This window comes from Pleurodeles waltl, chromosome 7, assembly GCF_031143425.1.
Source record: "Pleurodeles waltl isolate 20211129_DDA chromosome 7, aPleWal1.hap1.20221129, whole genome shotgun sequence".
In the NCBI taxonomy this organism is placed as follows: domain Eukaryota; kingdom Metazoa; phylum Chordata; class Amphibia; order Caudata; family Salamandridae; genus Pleurodeles; species Pleurodeles waltl.
The window spans coordinates 595,839,752-595,860,221 of NC_090446.1; the positions used below are offsets into that span (position 1 = coordinate 595,839,752).

General features: G+C 45.7%; 1 protein-coding gene across 3 annotated transcripts in view; it reads right to left on the reverse strand.

Annotated features, from left to right (window-relative positions):
• The window catches only part of N4BP3 (NEDD4 binding protein 3), a 50,430-nt gene that overhangs the window by 18,240 nt on the left and 11,720 nt on the right, over positions 1-20,470 (reverse strand). The window contains exon 1 of one of the 3 annotated variants that reach the window (XM_069244471.1): positions 12,503-12,522. The exons of the other annotated variants lie outside the window; for them this stretch is intronic. The gene's annotated coding sequence lies outside the window, so the exon portion shown is untranslated. Of the gene's footprint in view, positions 1-12,502; positions 12,523-20,470 lie in introns of those variants that run through there. 3 annotated transcript variants of the gene reach the window in all.

Genomic DNA, 20,470 nt, shown 5'->3' on the forward strand with positions numbered 1-20,470 from the left:
AGGCAGCCCTGACCCCCCCAGTTGCTGCAACCGGACTACAGTGACATACTTGGGGAATAGGCAGGAAAGTTCTGGTGTTAACCCCTTGGCAGCCAAGGACGTAACTGTTACGCCCTTGGCTGCGGCGCTGAGGTGCCAAGAATATAACCGTTACATCCTTGAACCGGCTCATGTGTGGAGCGCTAGAGCTCCCCCCGGCACCCCCAGGGCAGGGATAGAAGGAGAATCGCTTCCCCTTCCACCCCGTCCCCCACTGTGGTGTCTGATGACACCAGCGCTCGATCGTGCACGAACCTCATCAGAGGCCTACCCCCCCCCATGCTCAAAGCATTTCTCCTCCAATCACGTGGAGGGGGCGAGAGAGGCATGAAAGGAGAGGAAAGACCTTTCCTCTTCTTTCATGTCTCTCTCGCGATCGGGCAGCAGAAACGCCCATGAGACAACAGGGAGGTTTTTTTTGTTTAACTGAATAAGGGGAGCGAGCCCTTGGGCAAGGGCTGCTCCCCAGGGAGTCAAACTATTTTTAGGCCATTTCTGCCCACCTTGGGGGCAGATCGCCTATTTTTATTAGGCCAATCTGCCCCAAGGGGGGCAGAAACAACTAGACACCAGGGATTATTATTATTTTTTTTTGGTAATATTATTGAATGAGGGGAGCGGCCCCCTGGTCAAGGGCTGCTCCCCAGGGGGGTAAAATATTTTTAGGCCTTTTCTGCCCCACTTGGGGGCATATCAGCCTATTTTTTATTAGGCCAACCTGCCCCCCAAGGGGGGCAGAAACCACTACACACCAGAGATTATTTTTTTTGCGCCAATTTCACGCAAGGGATGCAACCCCTTAGGCTCCCCTTGTTGGGGAGGGTGGGTGGGGCAAATTTATTTTAGGCCATGTCTGCTCTCCTTGGGGGCAGATTGGCCTATTTCCAAACCACTTAGGCTCCAGGGATTGGTGTATGTGTTTTGTTTGGGGAGGGGGGCAGCCCCTTGGGCAAGGGTCCCTCCCCACGAGGGCACATTACTGTTAGCCATATCTGCCCACCTTGGGGGCAGATCGGCCTATTTTTGGAAGGGGGCAGAAAGCCCACCAGAGACTTGCGTTTTTTTTTTTTTTTTTTTTTTTTTTTTTTAAATAAGAGGGTGGGTGTATGGCCATACCTCCACCCCAAATAAATGGGGCCAAAGTTGTTCTCCCCACCAGTGGGCAGATGGGGCAATTACCCCCGATCCACACCCGAGGGGGGCGGAAAGTCTACTAGATGCCAGGGAATTAAAAAAATATATATATAGTTTTGTGGCTACCAACTGAAGGGGGTAGCAGTCTTTCAGCTCTCCCTCTGCAGAATAAAACATCTTATCCCATGGCAAGTAAGAGGACATTTGACTATTTGGGGTTTTGGTTTTACATTTGGGCCATGGGAGCTCAGCTAACTCTCAAAATCATCCCACTTGGAATGGTGAGGGCTGCAATTTTTGGACTTTGAGATGCTGCCATTTAGGAAAATCAACAAGACCTAGACACATCTGAAAACTAAACATCTGGGTGAGTCCAGGGTGGTGTGCTTCACATGTACCCTGCACAATTTTCTTACCCACAATGCCCTGCAAACCTCTAACTTTACTGGAAATCACAAATTTTCCCCACATTTTTGTGATGGAACCTTCCGTAATCTGCAGGAATACACAAAATTCCTACCACCCAGCGTTGTCTCATCTATACAGATAAACATTCTGCCCCACTTGTCAGCCTAAAAATGTTTTTTTTTATTTTTTTCAAACTGCCCTTTTGGACTCACTTTGGTTCCCCCTCAATTTCGACATGTTTTTGGCTCTTCCCTGTCACAGGAACTTGGCCCACCTAGATAAGTGGGCTATCATTTTTACCGGGAGACTGAGGGGAACGTTGGGTGGTAGGAAATTTGTCCCGGTGCGGTGATCCCACACAGAAATGTGGGAAAAATTAGATTTTTTTGTTTAGCTAAATTTGAGGTTTGCCGAGGATTCTGCGTAAGAAAACACTGGGGAATACACGGAAGTCAGACCTCCCTGGACTCCCTCGGGTGCCTAGTTTTAAGAAATGTCTGGGTTTGGTAGGTTTCCCTGTATGGCTGCTGAGCCCAGGACCAAAAACACAGGTGCCCCCGCAAAATCAGGTAGTTTTGTACTTGATAATTTTGATGTGTCCAGATAGTGTTTTGGGGCATTTCCTTTCGCTGGCACTAGGCCTACTCACACAAGTGAGGTACCATTTTCATCGGGAGACTTGGAGGAACGCTGGGTGGAAGGAAATTTGTGGCTCCTCTCAGATTCCAGAACTTTCTGTCACCAAAATGTGAGGAAAAATTGTTTTTTGGCCAAATTTTGAGGTTTCGAACTGGGTAACAGAACCTGGTGAGAGCCCCACAAGTCACCACATCCTGGATTCCCCTAGGTGTCTAGTTTAAACAATTGCACAGGTTTGGTAGGTTTCCCTAGGAGCCGGCTGAGTTAGAGGCCAAAATCTACACCTAGGAACTTTGCAAAAAACACATCAGATTTCAATGTAAAAATGTGATGTGTCCATGTCGAGCATTAGGCCTACCCACGCAAGTGAGGTACCATTTTTAATCGGGAGACTTGGGGGAAACACAAAATAGCAAAACAAGTGTTATTGCCCATCGTCTTTCTCTACATTTTTTCCTTCCAAATGTAAGACACTGTGTAAAAAATACATTTATTTGAGAAATGCCCTATAATTCACATGCTAGTATGGACACCCCAGAATTTAGATATGTGCAAATAACCACTGCTTCTCAACACCTTAGCTTTTGCCCATTTTGGAAATACAAAGGTTTTCTTGATGCCTATTTTTCACTCTTTATATTTCAGCAAATGAATTGCTGTATACTCGGTATAGAATAAAAGAAAACCATTGCAAGGTGCAGCTTTCTTGATGAACCTATAAGCCCTATATATCCCCGCATTCAGAAGAGTCCAGCAGACGCAACAGTATACTGCACAAAGTCTGGGTACCTCTAGAATCCCTAGGAAATTTGGAGTGCGTGGCTTATGTGGACAAAAAGGTATGAGGGCTTAAGCACGAACTGCCCTAAATAGCCAAAAAAAAGCTTGGCAATTGAGGGGGAAAAGGCCTGGCAGCGAAGGGGTTAACTACCACTCAGAAACCAAAGAAAGGATATAGCTCCCTGTTGGAAATGTCCCTTTTTGCAGGGTTATCCCCAAACTGTTTTCATTTTTCCTCCTATTTTAACAGATCTGTTTTACTGGTTTATTGTCTGCGCACTTTACCACTGCACTCCCTGTATAAATTGTATTGGTTTATTCTTGATTGGCATATGATTTACTACTAAGTCCCTGGTAAAGTGCACTGTGTGCACCCAGAACCTGTAAATCAAATGCTATTAGTGGGCCTGCAGCACTGATTGTGCCACCTGTTGCACTGCCCTGGTGCAGACACTGTTTACAGCCTATTCACTGACAGAAATTTACCAGCCTCTTGCACTGTTTCGTTTCATAAATTTTTACAGGGAGTTTCAGCTCACTAGGCTATCTATTTTTTCAAAACCTATGCTGCTGTACTTAGAACTTCCTCAGATCTGCCACTGCAGTGTCTGTGTGTGTAGGTTTGCACTGCCATTTCGACCTGGCAAGTGTACCCACTTGCCAGGCCCAGACCTTCCCTTTTACTACATGCAAGTCACCCCTAAGGCAGGCCGTGGGTAACCCCATGGGCAGAGTGCTGTGTATTTCTCCAAGGGCTTGAAGTAGAGCTTGCCTTTTGTTGGAAGTCTCAGGGATATCAAATACTTCAGATTCATCAACCTACAGCACTGGGAACGGTGTGTTTTGTGCTGCAACAGAAGAAAAACTACCACAATGCGGTCAATGACGCCGCTGCTGCCTGCACTGTGACCTGACGACGATGCACGGAGTCGTGCCCTGCTTTGCACAGCAACCCTGGTCTCACAGACGCCGCAACCAAGCCGCTGCTTGCACGGTGACCTCTGGGCCCTGCACTCCACATCACCTTGCTCACACTGCAGCCCTGGTAACAACGATGCTCTATGCTGACACAGACACCGCTGCCTGCACCGTGGCCTGAGGACACTGCTTGTGGGGTACAGGAAGCACCGTCCTGTCCTGCACGACAGCCCCGGTCTGCCAGCACCATCGCCTTCAGCATTGTCAACAGACGCCCCTGTCTGCACCGCAACCCATGGGTGCAGCACAGAGCCCACCCCGCATCATACCGCTGCCTTGCGCCTACTGACAACAGTGCTTCAGCAAAGACGAAGGTGCTTCCTGCACCGCGACCTGGAGACACTGCATATCGCACTGCCCCGCTTCACACCACAGCCCTTGTCACACCGACGCCGTCATCGAGACGCTGCCTGCACCATGACCTGTGAGCACCACACATCGCATTGTCACACTTCGCACCGCAGCCCCGACGCCATCAACGCCAGCACTCCTGACTTCATCATCAGCCCGGAATTCGAGCAGCAACTCATGACTTCAAGGACCCGTGGACCCCTGTACCGACCTCCAGAACAGAAGTCCGCAACGTTGCACTCCGAGTCTCATCATGAAGATAACGACACCCTACATGTCCAAGGCACTGTTAGTGGGTCCTCACCACTCCGTACCTGGCCTGCGACACCGTGGTCGACCTGAACTGTTGGATTTGTTGTTCACGACACTGTGATAACCCCAGACAGAGCTATCAACTTCAAGGAAATGTATTTTTATGTTAATTCTTTCTGAATTCATATATCTTTATTACTGTATGTTGGATTTTTCTTATTTTGGTCCTGTTTTACACAGATAAATATTGGCTATTTTTCTAGAACTGGTGTGGTATCCTTTTGTACTGTTTTCACTGTATTACTGTGCATTATGTGCAAATGTTGTACACACTGCTTCTGAAATAAGCCTGACTGCTCGTGCCAAGCTACTAAGGGGGCGAGCAGGGGTTATCAGAGCTGGGTATGCCACTTACCCTGACTAGAGTGAGGGTCCCTACTTGGACAGGGTGTAAACTGACTGCCAACTAGAGACCCCATTTCTAGCACTCCCGTACTCAGCAGCCAGAGAGTAGCTATAGCAGATCTCTTTGGGAAGGATCAGATAAAGTTCAGGCCTTCCAGCAGGTGGAACAAAGTGATTTAGGCAGCCTTGGCTAAAGCCCTAATTTTGTATAGCTATCTACAAATTCTAAGATGGATTCCTGCACCCATCCGGTAAAGCGCAAACACGCTCCATGTGCATCCTAGATGAAGTGAAGGGCCCAGCTAAGGGAGACTGCAGACTTTTTAACAGAAGACGCCTCTAGTCATCTCTACCCGGCAGGCGACAGGCAAAAAGGTGCTGTCAATTATAGCAATATTAATGCTCCCACCAGTTCTAGTCTTAGCTCAGTAAGAGGACAGCAGGCACTCTCCAAAAAAAAAAAAAAAAAAAAAATGTTTTACTCTGAGCACTACTACTGATTGCAATGACATGATCTAGAATTTTAAATGGGAACCACTTAGTGAACAAGTAATGATACATAATGTGACTGCTAGCAGTTTAACATAGGATGCAAGCACAAGCTCAACAGAACCAAGAATGGAACATTTCTATCCCAACAGCTGCCACTGTTTAAAATTATTTTTTTAGGATTTTATAGGATACGGACATGTCTTCAAAAGGTAAAAGATCATTTTTAGGTTAAATGTAGCAGTGCATAAGCGCTGCTCTTCGACATGTTCTAATCTATTCTGTGGGCTTTAACCATGCCCATCACTTTAATTTGTTCCTGGGCCTGCCTTTCAAAATTCCCTTGAATTCGTAGGTAAATGCTTTACATTTGTCCCACCTTGAGGCTGCTTTGTTACACTTTACTGACTGACCCTGTTTACTTGGGTTATTGCACGATCAGCCACATACTTTAAAGTGGGCACACTACTTTTTTCTTTTGTCTCTCCCCCTCGTGCTCCATGGCAGCTATGGCCCTTCGAAGTTTCATATAGTGTGAACTCGGCTGAAGGTTTTGCAGCACTTTGCAGGAGTACCAGGTATGTCTCATTGTTACCAAATCAGAGTCATTTTGTGGCGAACTTTCCCTTTTTACTTCCACAGCGTCCTTGCTCTCAGCTAACGTAACCATGATGTTCCTGCTTACATTTTACATGCTTTACTTAATCTAGCACTCTCTATAACTGTTTTCTTTTTTCAGCCAGCATATTACTGGCCTCCCCTCCCTCATAACCTGAAGAGACAGCAGAAAAACTTTTCACAAAATGGGCACTATGGTTAATTTTTTAGCACAGTGCCCAAAAGTCATTGGGGATGTGTTCAATTCACAATTGTAGGGTGCAGTACCTTATGTTGCCAAAAGAGTACCCAATGGACACCTAGAGACAGCCTGTGGTACTGCACCCTTTCCCTGCTTTATGCACATTTGAATGGTAAATGTGTCAGGTTTTGTTCAGCCATTTGCTTTTATGACTGTTTTCTTTTGTATAGGATTACAAATGCTGGCTCATATTTTACTTGTATTGTTTAAATATGCAATTCACACATTTGGAAACAGTTTTCTTAGTGGTTTCAGAATGTTTTCGCTGGGATTCAGATTCTGTGCTTATATTGAAGGAATTCCCGGTCGGTGCTCATGTTGCTACAATTAGAACAGTAACCATCTTCTGTGCATGCTTTTCTCAGATTTGCTTTACTTAATAATTTATGTATTAACCCTCTGTGCTACCTTACGATACAGTCAGAACTTCCACTAGACAGATTTCCAAACTCTCTCCAGAAAGAACATTGTTCACGGCGTTATGTTGACATTTTTTTGTTGCCTGAAAATAAATGGTGGCAAGAAACGCTCACAGCAAGTGCTTTTAAAATACACTTTCAAGAACTGCGCCCCCACCCGAAGTCAACACCCAGTGTGGTGGCATCAGCTGCACTGCCCTAGTGCAGGCACTGTTTACAGCCTATTCACTGACTGAAATTTAGCAGCCCCTAGCACTGCTTCGTTTCATACATTTTTACAAGGAGTTTTCAGCTCACTAGGCTATTTTTTCAAAACTTATGTTGTTTTACTTAGAGCTTTCTGCTTGTGTTGTATGTGTATTTTAGTATGAATTGCTTTTTTTTTTTTAACACTGTTACTGTTTTTATTATATTTTTCGTGTTTTGCAAATAAACTCTACTGGTCATTTTTTTTTAGGATTTAACAGTTTCAGGACCACAGCGTTTCACAAAGTAAAGCACTTGGTTGTTAAATTTCAATGGAAAATAAAAACGCTTTTTTTCTGTGTTGGTGTCACTGTAACATTCATAGTACCTTCATGGCCCAAAGAGGTTCCAAGGGACACCTAGGACAACCTGTGCTACAGCAACCTTTCTCTTCAAGATTACTACTGCTGCAAAGGTGTGAGGAGAGGCCCGGCTTAGCTGGAGATGCGCAGGTGTGCCCGTGTCTCTGATGTGTGAAGTTGCGCCACTAGTTCTCACGCTCAGGCAGGGTGGCTTCTGCTGCATTCTAGGCGAAGTATACTTTTAACTAAGAAAGCAAACGGGACTCTGAATTAATATATAACCAGTCTCTCTCTGTGTGGACCCCCAGGGTGAGCACACAGACGGAGTGACAAACCTAAAGCTGAGAAGAGGGTGGCTATGTGAGAAGATGGTCTATGACAGGGGTCTCTGACCTTTTCTGCAAATAGAGCTACTTATGTTCACTGACAATCATCCAGAGCTACTAATATTACTAGTGTAGTAATAGTGACCATATCACACAAAATTACATTAGTGGCCATCATATGTAACAACAGTGATCACTTTGATGCATCAGGCAGGGTTGCCAGCAGTAATCTGAAAAGTTCTTTATCAATTTGGAATGATCGTACATGAGTAATACATAAAGGCCACAGCTAAAATGCCGTCACCAGGGTAATAGTTATAGGTCACATCAAATATTAGTTTTATATATATTTTATAAAGTTAGCCTTTTATTTCCAAACATCAGCTTATGAGGGCTGAAAACACATGCCCTCTTGAACACGTGCTTTTCAATTGTGATATACATAAATTCAACCTTGCAAAAGCTTCTATTTTAGTAGGCTTGGCTTCACACAGGAGAGCTACTTATAGGTAGATGGAGATCTCCTAGTAGCTCACGGGCTACTTGTTGGAGAAACCTGGTCTATGATGGGAGGCATCAATGTTTGGCCCTGTAGTTCTTCCTCAACAATATCAAGAGTCCTGGAGCCGTGGTTAATCTCCTAAAAAGTTACTGTAGTTCTTTCAAAGTTTCTTTAATTCTCTACCACTGCACTTGTGGTTCAGCAATCAAAGCTTACTCAAGGAGACAATTATAGATTTGGGCTCAGGTGCAATACAACACGACAGTCTGTTACTACAAACAACATTCGTGAATGCCCGGCAAGTGGCATTTCTCTTAAAGGCTATGTATTTAAGCTAAGAGTAGAGCAATAAAATAGTAAAAGAACACAAGGACAATGGACTCCCTCAACCACCCCCCATTCCACCAAAAAAACGTTTATTAGCTGGCCTAAATAAAGATTTACAGCCAGGTCTTGTAAGCACTTCTCAAAGGGCTCAGGTCGTTAAGATAAAGTAGGTAAAGTGTTCATGTTTGAAGAAGGGAACAGTTGAAAAGCAAAGTTTTTCAACATCTACTGGTGTCTCAGCTCCTTCCATAAATCAGGTTAATGGTTTAGTCCAAGAATGGACATAAGGCGTCCATATCTACAAACTGGACAGTTTATGATGCACACAGAGCACTGAATATTCACTGGCGTGTGTCTCAGACCCGGCCAGCTGTGTTCAAAATATGTTGGGGCCCCCTAGGTCTGTGAACCCAAGAATGCCAGTTATTAATAGCAAGACCTAGCAGGGAAACGTGAAAGCCCATTGTCTCTGGAATCCCAACTTCCAATCAAAAACTATTTCACCATTGGCTCTCTATGAGTTTGGGCCATTTGGTAGGCAGTATGAGACTCCGCAGCCAAGGGAGCTTGAAATTATTAAAAGGAAACCTAGAGGTCATGCTCAGGGTCCAATCCAGGGTGCCCCGAGTGTTGTCAGCCACCCCCATAGCCCACCAGAGGGATCTTGGTTCCATCTGCTCCTGTACAAAGGGGACAAAAGCAAATGGGGCCGCACTACTAGGAGAACGAACCTTGGACTGGGGCGTGGTTGGCACATGAATCGAGATTCTTATTCAGTAGATGTTTGTAAGCAAACTGCTCAGGCAGGGTCACTAACTGCTGACCCAGTTATACATATGCAAGGTTAATGACACTATCTTGACCACCAGAGACACTCCAACGCCCTTGCCTGTGCCTCCTTAGGCAGATTCCAAAATGTCAATACAGGATGGAGAGGAAGCCAGTTCTCGATCCCAACCTTAAACCTTCGGCTGGGGTGCATCTCTTTCTCTAGACGGCTATGGGAGGAAATCTTTCAGGCAGGATTTCATCTCAGATGAAGGGAGGAGGATTGCAGAGTTGTGCCATATCTTGAGAACGTATGTCCCAAGGGAAAAGTGGAGGACACACTTCCTGATGCACAGCCTGTAGGATATATTCTGCTTTGGAGAGAACTGGGCAGGACCCCCACCTATCCGAGACTGTACTTCGCTGACATCTCTTGGTGCCAGCTGGTTGGTTCCAGGGCTGGATTTGCAGGCTTTTCACTCAGCAAGCACACAAAACTTTTAGTCAGTGACTGATGCTGGATCCAATGCTGTGCCAAAGAATTAAACTTTCTCTTCCTGAATCAGGGAGCTATGGAGGAGTTGAGGCCACAAAGAACAAGGGGACATTCCAGAGTTGAGAAAAGGTTTCCTCGTTCACCAGTGACCAACACTCTAACCCATGCCACTCTCACAAGGATCCAAGGCACCCAAGCCGTGCACATGGCCAGTGAGGAGAGAGGTGGAACTGCACAGGTGGGAGCAGCCTCATGCGGCCATCCTCAAACCAGTGATCACAAATATGCAGACATCATTCTGTCATATAGACACAAACAGTGAAGGGGCAAACAAAGCTGGAGGGCGAGGGTCCTGATTTTATATAGTGTGTGAATGCATTGGGGGAAGTGGGTGTCAAGCAAACAGAAAACCAAGTGGGAAGAGCACAGACTTAGTAGGCTGAATGTATGAAGTAAACCGCTTCTGGAGGCAAAGTGTATGACAGCAATGAAGGCATACAGCCATATGTGAAAGCACATGGTCCCGGAAGGGAACCAAAGTGTTAGGTTCTCAGTTCCTACTTCTTGTCATCTGCAGCTAGGACCCAGACTGTGACAACGAAGTAAAAGAGATATCAGCAGTGAGTCAGCTCCACCATTCTGAATCCCCTCACACACAAGATTGATCTCCACTCAAAGTTTTCCATTCTAGACTATTCACTCTATCACTGATGGTCTATGTTTTTTGCTCTTGTAAAATTACTATACCCCCACCCCCACCAAAGTGATGGATGAACGTAACTGGTGCACACGACCAAGAAACAACAGTATAGCCCGTATCGATACTGCCTATCTCTCACAGAAGACATTTACACCCTGCTTGCAGCTTACTGCTCTCACCCCCCTTCGTCCTCCAGACATTTTCCCTGCCCACCCTCCACAGTCAACCTCAATCAAAAAAGATACCAACCACCTTGTCGCAGAGAACCAAATGCTAGGCCTACTTACCAAGAACTGTGACCAAGAAGCACACTATTTCGACTGAACCCCAGGACATTTGTTACAGTTCTAGAGGTCTCCAACCTTTTTTGTAGTAAAAGCTACTCCTGTTGATGAAAATCTTCCAGACCTACAGATATTACCAGAATGTTAATACTGACCACATCAGACAACTTTACATGTTTGTTTTAAATATGCACTTTTCAGTTTTTGTTGACTGGGCTGCACACAGGAGAGCTTATGGGTAGCTCGACAGCTACTAGTAGCTCACGAGCTACAGGTTGGATACCCCTGTGCCACCACAACCACTGAGTCAGTCTTGCTGCTTCAAAGCTGTACTTCCAGCTTGTGCTTCACGAGCTGGAACTTGCAGGCACTATTACCAACTGCAATCTTTATTTTCACAGAGACCTGGTTTAATGACGCAACCCACAATATCATGGACTCCTCACCTCCCTCTGAATTACTCCATCAATAAATGTGATTGAGAAGGGAAGTCTGTGTGAGGTGTTGCAGGTATCTTTAGGAACTCCCTCCAATGCAAAGGGATTTTGAATAACTTTTCCCTCATTTCAATGCCTATCTCTTGAACTCCACAGAGAGCACAATTCCCCCGTTAAGTATTTACCACATTCCAGGCACAAATGCTACATTTACTAAGGAGTGATTGGAACTTATGAGAAGCCAATTTATTTGCAGTAATGTTGCTATATTTCTTGGAGATTTTGAATTTCACTGCGGTAACACAAATGATGCAAAAGACAAGCTCTTCTCTTCCTTCCTCAATGAAAATGACCCAACGCAACACAGCTCCAGACTTACCCACACTAGAAGCTCCATTCTCGACTCAACAGCCATGAGTGAACTGCTCTCTACAGAAGACTCCATAAGACTCCATATTGGCAGGCTGGTCAGACCATTATCTCATTCCATTATCTCGGTTCCTATCACATTCCATTACCTGGGGCCAACCTAATCAAGAACGGGAAAAGCCAGTAGCTCTTGCATATGCAAGAGCTATTGGCTTTGGCCATTGTAAACTGTAGGGCACTGAAGTGTTTTTTCGGTGAGTAGCCACTAACCCGGAACCCAGGATTAGTAGTTAGTAGGTTAGTGCCAATTACTATCACAATTTGTTTAAAGCCATAACGTGCTATGACAATATAAGTAACATCAAACATTTCTAATTTTCTAATCGAACCCCAAGTAATTCAACCAAAAACAGAGAGTAGCTTTACTGGTGAATTGTATGTTTTCATTACAAAGCAACAAAAATACTCATGTGGTTACTGTCTCGAGTCCAAAACAACCTCTTTGAAATTAATGTTCACACAAATACTCTGCTCTTCAGTTAAAAAAAAAGAAAAAACTCGAAAATGATATCCCTATAGGGATCCCAGATAGGCATGGACAAGATCGGGATTCGCTTAATGCTGATTTCTGTGGTGTTAGTGTCATACGAAGCAGAAGAAAAAAAATAAAGAGATGTACTCCAAACAACACTTGGTGATGGAATTCGAACATTTAAACCTTGGCAACTAAGAGAAGCCAAAAAAACACGCTAAGCAGTCATTTATAACCGTTTTCCCTGTGGCCTATTTTCACACCTTGCCTGATCTTAAGTCACTGATGACTGGCGAATGAGGTGCCCTTGGGGCAGCTTCTAGCAAAGCAAAACGGAAAAGAAAAAGTAGCACTTTCCCCTCCATTGCGGGGGCCCTGCGTCGGGGCATGACATTTCTGCATCTCTTCAAGCAAGCAAACACACACCTTCTAAAGGTGAGTTGAATAATTCTTCCCTTACCTGAACTAGTGCTATTTTTCTCTCAAGCACGCTCCGTCTATAGCACACTCCCATCTTGTGTAAACATTGTGAATGGAATGTACTTTGAAGTTTAGTTTCAGGGGAATTCTTCAAACCCAAAATCCACATGGTAAACTTTCTGCAGTAGTAGGTGACACCAGTAGCTGTAAAAATGTATTGTTCCTTTTTTCTTCTAGTCTGGATTGCCTAAAGTACTCAATTAAAAGCAGTTCAGCATGAGGTATCATGCTTCGTCTCAGGGTCCAAAAGAAATGACCACAGAAATCTGGCACTGCTAACACTCCACTGGCCAGAGCTATGTACAGTACAGCCTGCATCCCCCACATGGTCCTTTACATATCCACTCCATGATACTTGGCTGATTAGCTAAAAAGTTCTGCGGAAGCAGACCATCACGGAACAGAGAAGTCTGCTCCTTGAATGCCTGACCTACAAAAAGGAGAAGTTTATGGCTCAATCAGTTTTAGGAGATTCTACCAGCGTCTAGAAGTCTTCACCTCCGACCTTGTGCACTACTTTCTCACTGACAATCTGAAAGCCCTTCTAGATGAAGGGCATTTCAATTACTCTCCGCTCTACACCACCCCCTCTACGACTACAAGTCGGCACTGAGTCTTGTCACGAGGGTTACTTCTGTGTCACTTTGATTTTATATTATAATCCATCTTGCCTCTACCTGTTCAAATCCTGTCACATAATGTTTATATCTTGCACAACTGATAACTATCATTTAATGTTCTGGCCATGTAGTCGTCCCGGTAACAAATATGAGAATCTTTGGAAGGTGTAACCGCAATAACAATCCAAATCAAAGTTCTTACCAAAAGGTTAGCAATGTATTCCTTATTGCTTCCAATTTATTAGTTCCTATTTTATTTGATTTGTAGCATCAAGAGAATGTTTCATTCCACAGATATTGTCATAAAAAAATAACCAACATGTTTCGCAGACGTATCGCTTTCTCTAGGCTCTGTCAAAAGATTGAGAAGTGTCCACTAAAACGCAAGCTCTCAGAATGTTCCTTACAATATTAGTCAATGTTTTAGAGAAAGAGAATCGAGAAATCCCACCCCACAAGATGGGAATCAGACATCATCCAGAAGCCGCTGTCTTTACGTTAGCGAAATACACTGGACAGATGTAAATAAACCGCTACCATATGAATACCAGCACTTTGTCCGCGTTTATACTTTATTTAAGGACGGAATTGGGGTTCTTGACCGATAGCCCAAAGAGTTTGGATTAAGGCCCCGACAATCAAAGAATCTGCACGTGCTCATCGGCTTGACTGCACCCCCAGGCTCCCGCAACGCCGGTTCCCTGGCTTCACTCATCGGTGCTCGCCGAGCGTGCTGGTTAGGTCAGTAGCAGCACAGCGCGTTCTTCTTCAAACAAAACAGGCCCTCGAAACCGCCCGCGGGAGGTAGGCCGAGAGCACGAAGCGAGAACCACTAGACCTGCACCAACTTGAACGAAGAGATTGCATCGGCGCCTGTGATCGTTGATACGGAGCCCGCACAGACCATCGATACCGAGTCCTGGGGCCGGGAACAATGCGTGGCTTATCCGCAGGCAGCCGTGCGTGCGAGCCCCGGAGGGAACCTGAGAGCGGCAGCAAGGAGGGACGGCGGGGCAGCAGGGCCGGCCACCACCTCACCAGGAGGGGTTCAGCGGGGAGACATGCTGAAACCAGCAAGTGCCCACGAGGAGGCCTCACGCCATGAGAGATATGGCGCAGCTTCGAGAGCCACCTGGACATCAACGCAGCACAGCCCAGGTCTTCAAGGACACACCTGCCCATGCTAAGTCCACAGATAGGGCACTGCGCGGCCACGGCACTACACATACCCAAAGTGCATGGCCTAGAAGAGCCACAACACATTCCCACTGGCCATCAACAGACGACACTAAAGCCTGCCCAAGGCCCACAAGGGGACCAGAGCACAGATAATCTGGAAGGCCAGCCACTGCACAGTCTAGAGGAGCACCGCGTAGCACAGCAGATGCGAACACCAGGGAACTCAAGACCCTCAGAGAGAACACGGTCTTAAAGTGACACTAAATTCCTGCATTTTTTGTATGTCCTCCAGTTCTGTTAAGCGGCATTTCAGATTTTTCCCTCAAAATATTACCCCACTTTCCTTGACCCTCCAAAAAATGTCACCAAATTGGATATTAAAGTCGGCAACCTTTAAAAGGAGAAGCAAACAGCAGACCCCATCTGACAATGCTGACCAAAACTCACTTCCTCTAAATAACAGAAAAGAGGTGACTGGCATCAAACATTTAGCACAGGTATCTATCTCCCAAATTTAATTAATGGTGCAGGCGACGGCCCGGACTGATCAGCCTTGCTACCACAGGTGAAACAGGAAGCGAGTCAGCCTAATTTAGCCTACCTAGTGAAAGTTGCAGGTTGATAGGACGCCCAAACAGGATCCACCTTGAGCGCGCCTTAATCTACACGAACCTATGAAAACCAGAGAGAGCTGGGCATTAATGAGGATCGGAGAGCACTTCCTCATTAAAAGTCTACAGAATTGTCATCCCCCCCCCCCGTATTTCACCTTCTCGAGGAAAGCTCGGAGCAGAGCTAAACAAGCATTTTCAAAACAAATAGGTCTTGCCTATACATTCCTTTGCTTTGGCAATGTGTTTTGCCATGTTGTACCCCAGTGTGGCTGCTGTTCGTCATGGCTAAAGGTTAGTGGAGTGGAGTGGGGGAGTCGAGTGTCGTGGAGTGGATTTGCCTAAGTGCTGTAAAGTGGAGTGGGAGGAGTAGTGTCAGAGGGGAGTAGAGTTCAGTGGCAGAGTGTTGTAGAGTGGAGTGGGGGGGAAATAGGCTGGAGTGAGGTAGTGGGGTGGATTGGACTGGAGTAGAGTGGATTGAATGAAGTGGGAGGGACTGGAGTAGAGTGGATTTATTGGAATGGGGTGGATTATGGTGGGGTGGAATGCATTGATGTGGTATGGATTCGAGTGGGGTAGGCTGGATGGATTGGACTGGAGTGTGGTGTGCTGAACTGGGATCGCGTACGGTGGACTGGGTTTGGGTAGGGTGGACTTCACTAGATGGGGTGGATTGGATTGCACAAGGGTGGGTTGGATTGGGGTAGATTGCACTGGCGTGGTGCAGTGAATCGGCCTGGGGTGGACTGGAGAGGGACAGATTTGATGGAGTGGGGTGAATTGGATTGGGTGGAGTGTGTGGATTGGAGTAGAGTAGATTGGAGCCGGGTGGATTAATTAGAGAGGGGTGGACTGGATGGGAGTGGGGTAGACTAAGGTGGTTTAGAGTGGAGTGGACTCGAGTAGGGTGGATTAATGTGGACTGGAGTGGGGTGATTGAAGTGGATTGTATTACAGTGGAATGGTTTGGGGTGGACTGGAGGGAGGTGGATTGGGTAGTGGTGGACTTGAGGGGAGCGGGCTGGAGTAGGGTGGATCGGACTAGGGTGGGATGGGGTGTATTGGATTGAGGCGTGGTGAGGTGTATTGGAGTGGGGTGGACTGGATTGAACTGTTGTGGAGTGGAATGCAGTGGGGTGGATGGCAGTGGAGTAGGGTGCGCTGGATTTGGGTGAGGTGGAATGGAGTGGGACAGACTGTTTTGGATTGGAGTTGGTTGTTTGGGAAGTGAGACAGGTTGTTCTGGATTAAAGTGGGGCACACAAATGGATAGGAGTGGGGTAGATTGTTTTGGATTGGAGTTGGGTAGACTGAACTGGAACTGGGTGGGGTAGAGAGGGGTGGACTGGAGTAGAGTGGGGCAGACTGGATTGCATTGGGGTGGGTTGGATTGGAGTGGGATGGGATGGGGTGGATTGAATTGGCATGGTGGATCAGCCTGGGGTGGAGTGGATTGAGTAGGGGTGGACTGGATTGAGTGGGGTGGACTGGGGTGGGGAGGAGTGGGTTGGAGTAGAGTGGATTGGGTTGGAATGGGGTAGATTAACTGGAGATGGGTGGACTGGATGGGAGTGGGGTAGACTAGACTAAGGTGGTTTGGAATGGGGTGTACCGACTGGAGTAGGGTGGATTAATGTGGACTGAACTGATTTAATTTGAGTGGGATGGGTGACTGGGGTGGATTGGAGTGGGGTGGGATAGATTGGAGTGGACTGGATCTGACTGGATTGGGGTGGATATGACTGGACTGAGGAGGGTTGGAGTGGGGAGGATCTGACTGGGGTGGGGTGGACTGGAGTGGGGTAGATTAGACTAGGCTAGTGTGAGGTGGATTGGTGCGGGTGAGGTAGACTGGGATGAAGTGGGGCAAACTGGAGTGGGGGTGACTGTTTTGGATTGGAGTTGGTTGTTTGGGAAGAGCAGTGGGGCAGGTTGGAGTAGGGCAGGTTGTTTTGGATTAAAGTGGGGCAGACTGGAGTGAGGCAGATTGTATTAGGGTGGATTGGGTTGGTGTGGGGGGGGGGTCGATTGAAGTGGGGTGATTAGATTGGGGTGAGATGGATGGGAATGGGGCATATTGTTTAGGAATGCGGGGGGCAGACTATTTTGGATGTAAGTGCAGTAGATTGCAGTGGGGCAGACTGTTTAGGATTGGGGCAGATTGTTTTGGACTGGAGCGGGCAGATTGAAGTGGGGCAGACTATTATGGATTAAGTGCAGCAGACTGCAGTGCGGCAGGTTGTTTTGGATTAGAATGGGGCACATTGCTTTGGATTGTAGTAGGGTAGATTGTTTTGGATTGGAGTGGGGCAGATTGTTTTGGATTGGGCTGAAAACTGGAGTGGGGAAGATTAGATTGAGGTTGGTTGGAATGAATTGGGGTGGGTCGGATTGGAGTGGGGTGGATTGGTGTGGGGGCAAATATGGGTGTACTGCACAATTATGTGTTAAAGCAATTTCAGAAGTGGCACTCAAAGAAACAATGTTGCATTGCAATATTTAGAACAAGATAAGCGTCATCTTTCAAGAACTGCACATATGAGCAAAAACAAAAGAAAACATAAGTGCAAAGTGATAAAAGACGGCATGGCAAAATGAAAGAAATGTAACAATAAAAAATAAAACCATGCAATTTTGTTTGGTCTTGCTGGTTTGCAGGCCACTAGAGGTTAAAAAGAACAAAATAGTACCTAAATTATATCTGGAGCAGCGTATGGGCGCTGATTAAGTTGAATCAATCAGTCCTTGGTCCCTGCTCCACACAGAGGAACGGAAATAATACTAGGACTGCAGTGCTGAATTACAAGGCTGTGAAATAGAGTGCCACGCAAGCCAAAAAATGGTAAACAACAGGCGGTCTCCAAGCCCTTTACTGTACACAACAGTCTCGCAAGCAAGATGCATTCGCTAGCGCATGCACTCGCAGGCTCAACCCTAAAAAGGGACTTCGGGTGGGGGACCTCAGAACGGCCCAGCTCGTTGAACATTTACTAAAGTCCTAATATGATGCGCCCCATGTGTTAGCAAAAAAACGCTAGCTTTCTCTCAGAGATACTGAGTCTCTGATTCTTTCCCCAACTGTTCCATCATGGGTGACTGTTGCAGTACGGACATCCAAAAAGGTTTATAATGTGCTCTGGTCTTGTAAAATCAACAAGCAAGAAGCTATTCTTATCAGGAGCCAGTTTAGAATTTAAACTGGTTATAGCTCATTTAAAAAGCCAGTGCCCTGGAGCAGTGAGAGCCAAAATCTACTGCACTTGCTTTTTCACTCACATGCCCCCATCTTTCAACAGTGCAAGCAATATCGACTAGCTGTAAGATTTCACCAACTGGAGGCCTTTAACTGGTGCAGATTATGTGTTTACCAGCTTCTCATCTGGAGGGGCTTGTGTGAAAATAAAAATCCCAAACACTGAGGTTTTACAGTTTATATGTATGTGGTATTTCTATTCCGCAAACTTATCCAAAAGACAGCGGAGCGTTGTACAGGGTCAAAGACAAGCTTAAAGTCAACAAGTGATTAAAAAAGGCAGCTGGTTTCTGATCTGTTAATACATTGAGATGTTGTTTTTGAGCAGTATTGGTGTGGTCCCAACAGATATGGGGGGATGTTGTTCGTAATCCAAGATGCATACATTGGAAAGGGACTGTTGCCTTTTATTTACTTTTTTTTTTTACACTCCTTAGACTGCTGACTGACAGGGTTGTGGCTGTGCAGAGATAGTAAGCTTGTCTACATGATAAGTGAGGGTGCTGGGGGTTGTGGCTTTATAAATGATGCAGTTGGTTTTTAAGGTGGTGCGGGTCAGATAGGAGAGCCAAAGGAATTTCATGGGGATGGGCATGATATAATCATATTGCTTCAAAGTTCGTCCTGCATTTTTTCACCCTCCACTCCAAAACTGATTTATTAGGTACCCATCTACTTTCATGCAGGGTCTGATCAGTAGAGACCTAACCGATTTACCAGCACAGAAACATAGCCATCTGCTGGTGGGAGGTGCACCCAATTGTCCCCTCTTCCAAATAGCCAACTTTGGCAGACCTTTTACTGTAATTTTCTGCCAGGCGGCAGATTCAGGATACTTTAGAGCAGAGACCTTCAAACTGTGGGGTATTCCCCATTGGGGGTCTATGGCTACATTCCCAAGGGGGTACAAATGCCTCTGCATTTACTTGTAAATGAAGATAGCCTAGAACGGCCAGTGGCACTCCGAGGCTATCTATCCTGGATAGAAAGCACTGTGAATGTCATTATTTTACAATTCTATAAAACAGTATAAAATAGGCTGCCACAAAATGCAGTGTTCAAGATAAACAAGTGCTTTAAAAACATACACTTTTTAAATAAATAATCAGACTGTATTTAGTGCAAACATTTTTTTAAAGTGCCCATTAAAAAGACAGGCTACAGAACTCTGCTGATAACACTTCTATATTACCTCTCAAAAAGAATTCATATTCCTCACCATGAAGCTTCAAGTAACTCCATTAATTAAAGTCTATACTGACTCCAAAGCAGCCTTTATATTTGGCGACTAACCAATTGCACACATATACATTTCATTAAGGTAGCATGTACCCTGGTTGGAAGGCATATTATTTTTTTAACTCTCTATCCCCCTCTCAGCTTTACATCACAGGAGCCCCTCGAACCTGCCCTACTATGAAAACGGGTTTAGTGGCCCATTTTCATAGCTAGCATTAAGGCCTAGGTCACCTTTCCTGCGCACAAAACAAGACCCATGTAGATGTGTGTATGGTGTTTTTTTTTTCTTCTTTAAACATAGGAGTAGCAACAAGCCTGCTTTGGGAATCAGGCCTAGCAGTGATGGCCTTGGGCAACTGGCAGAGTAGACAGCCTGCTTCACAGAGCTGTAGAGATCACTGGTGCTGCAGAGTTATGGCTGTTTTACTATCCTTCCTTTCTTGCATTAGGGGACTAGTACATACTTGTTGTGACTGTGTTGCTTTGGGCTTCACAGCAATGGCTTAAGAGAAGGGAAAACTGAAGCAGAGGAGACACCTTTGAGCATCAGAGAGATTGGAGTTAGAGAGATGGTAGAGACAGCCAGCTTTGCAAGGCAGTAGCTATCATAAGTGAAGCAGGTGCAGTGACAATGGGGTCCAGGGGTCTGAGTGGTCCACTGCATCACAATTATGTATGTCTTACTGTAAATGGAGCAAGGGGGGCTTATTTTCCTTGCAAGCATTACAACAGAAGGCACCCTTACCACAAATATGTGGGCGCTCATTTATTTAAGGAACGGGGCAAGATTTTGTTGAAGACTGAAGTGACAGTCCAGCATGATGTGGAAGGGGTGAAAAAAGAAGGAGATAGTTGTGGTCCAGAGAAGCAGACTATCATTAGTGCAGCAGCTGCAGTTGCCTTAGGGCCAAGGAGTGTAAGGGACTCAGAGCACCCCAATAATGGGAAGTAGAGTTTTTTGGTCAAGTCTGTTTTTGTGAGATAGATGTGTGGTTTTAAAAGTATTACATTTAGTGTATCATGAGCTACAGTAAAGCATCCCTGAA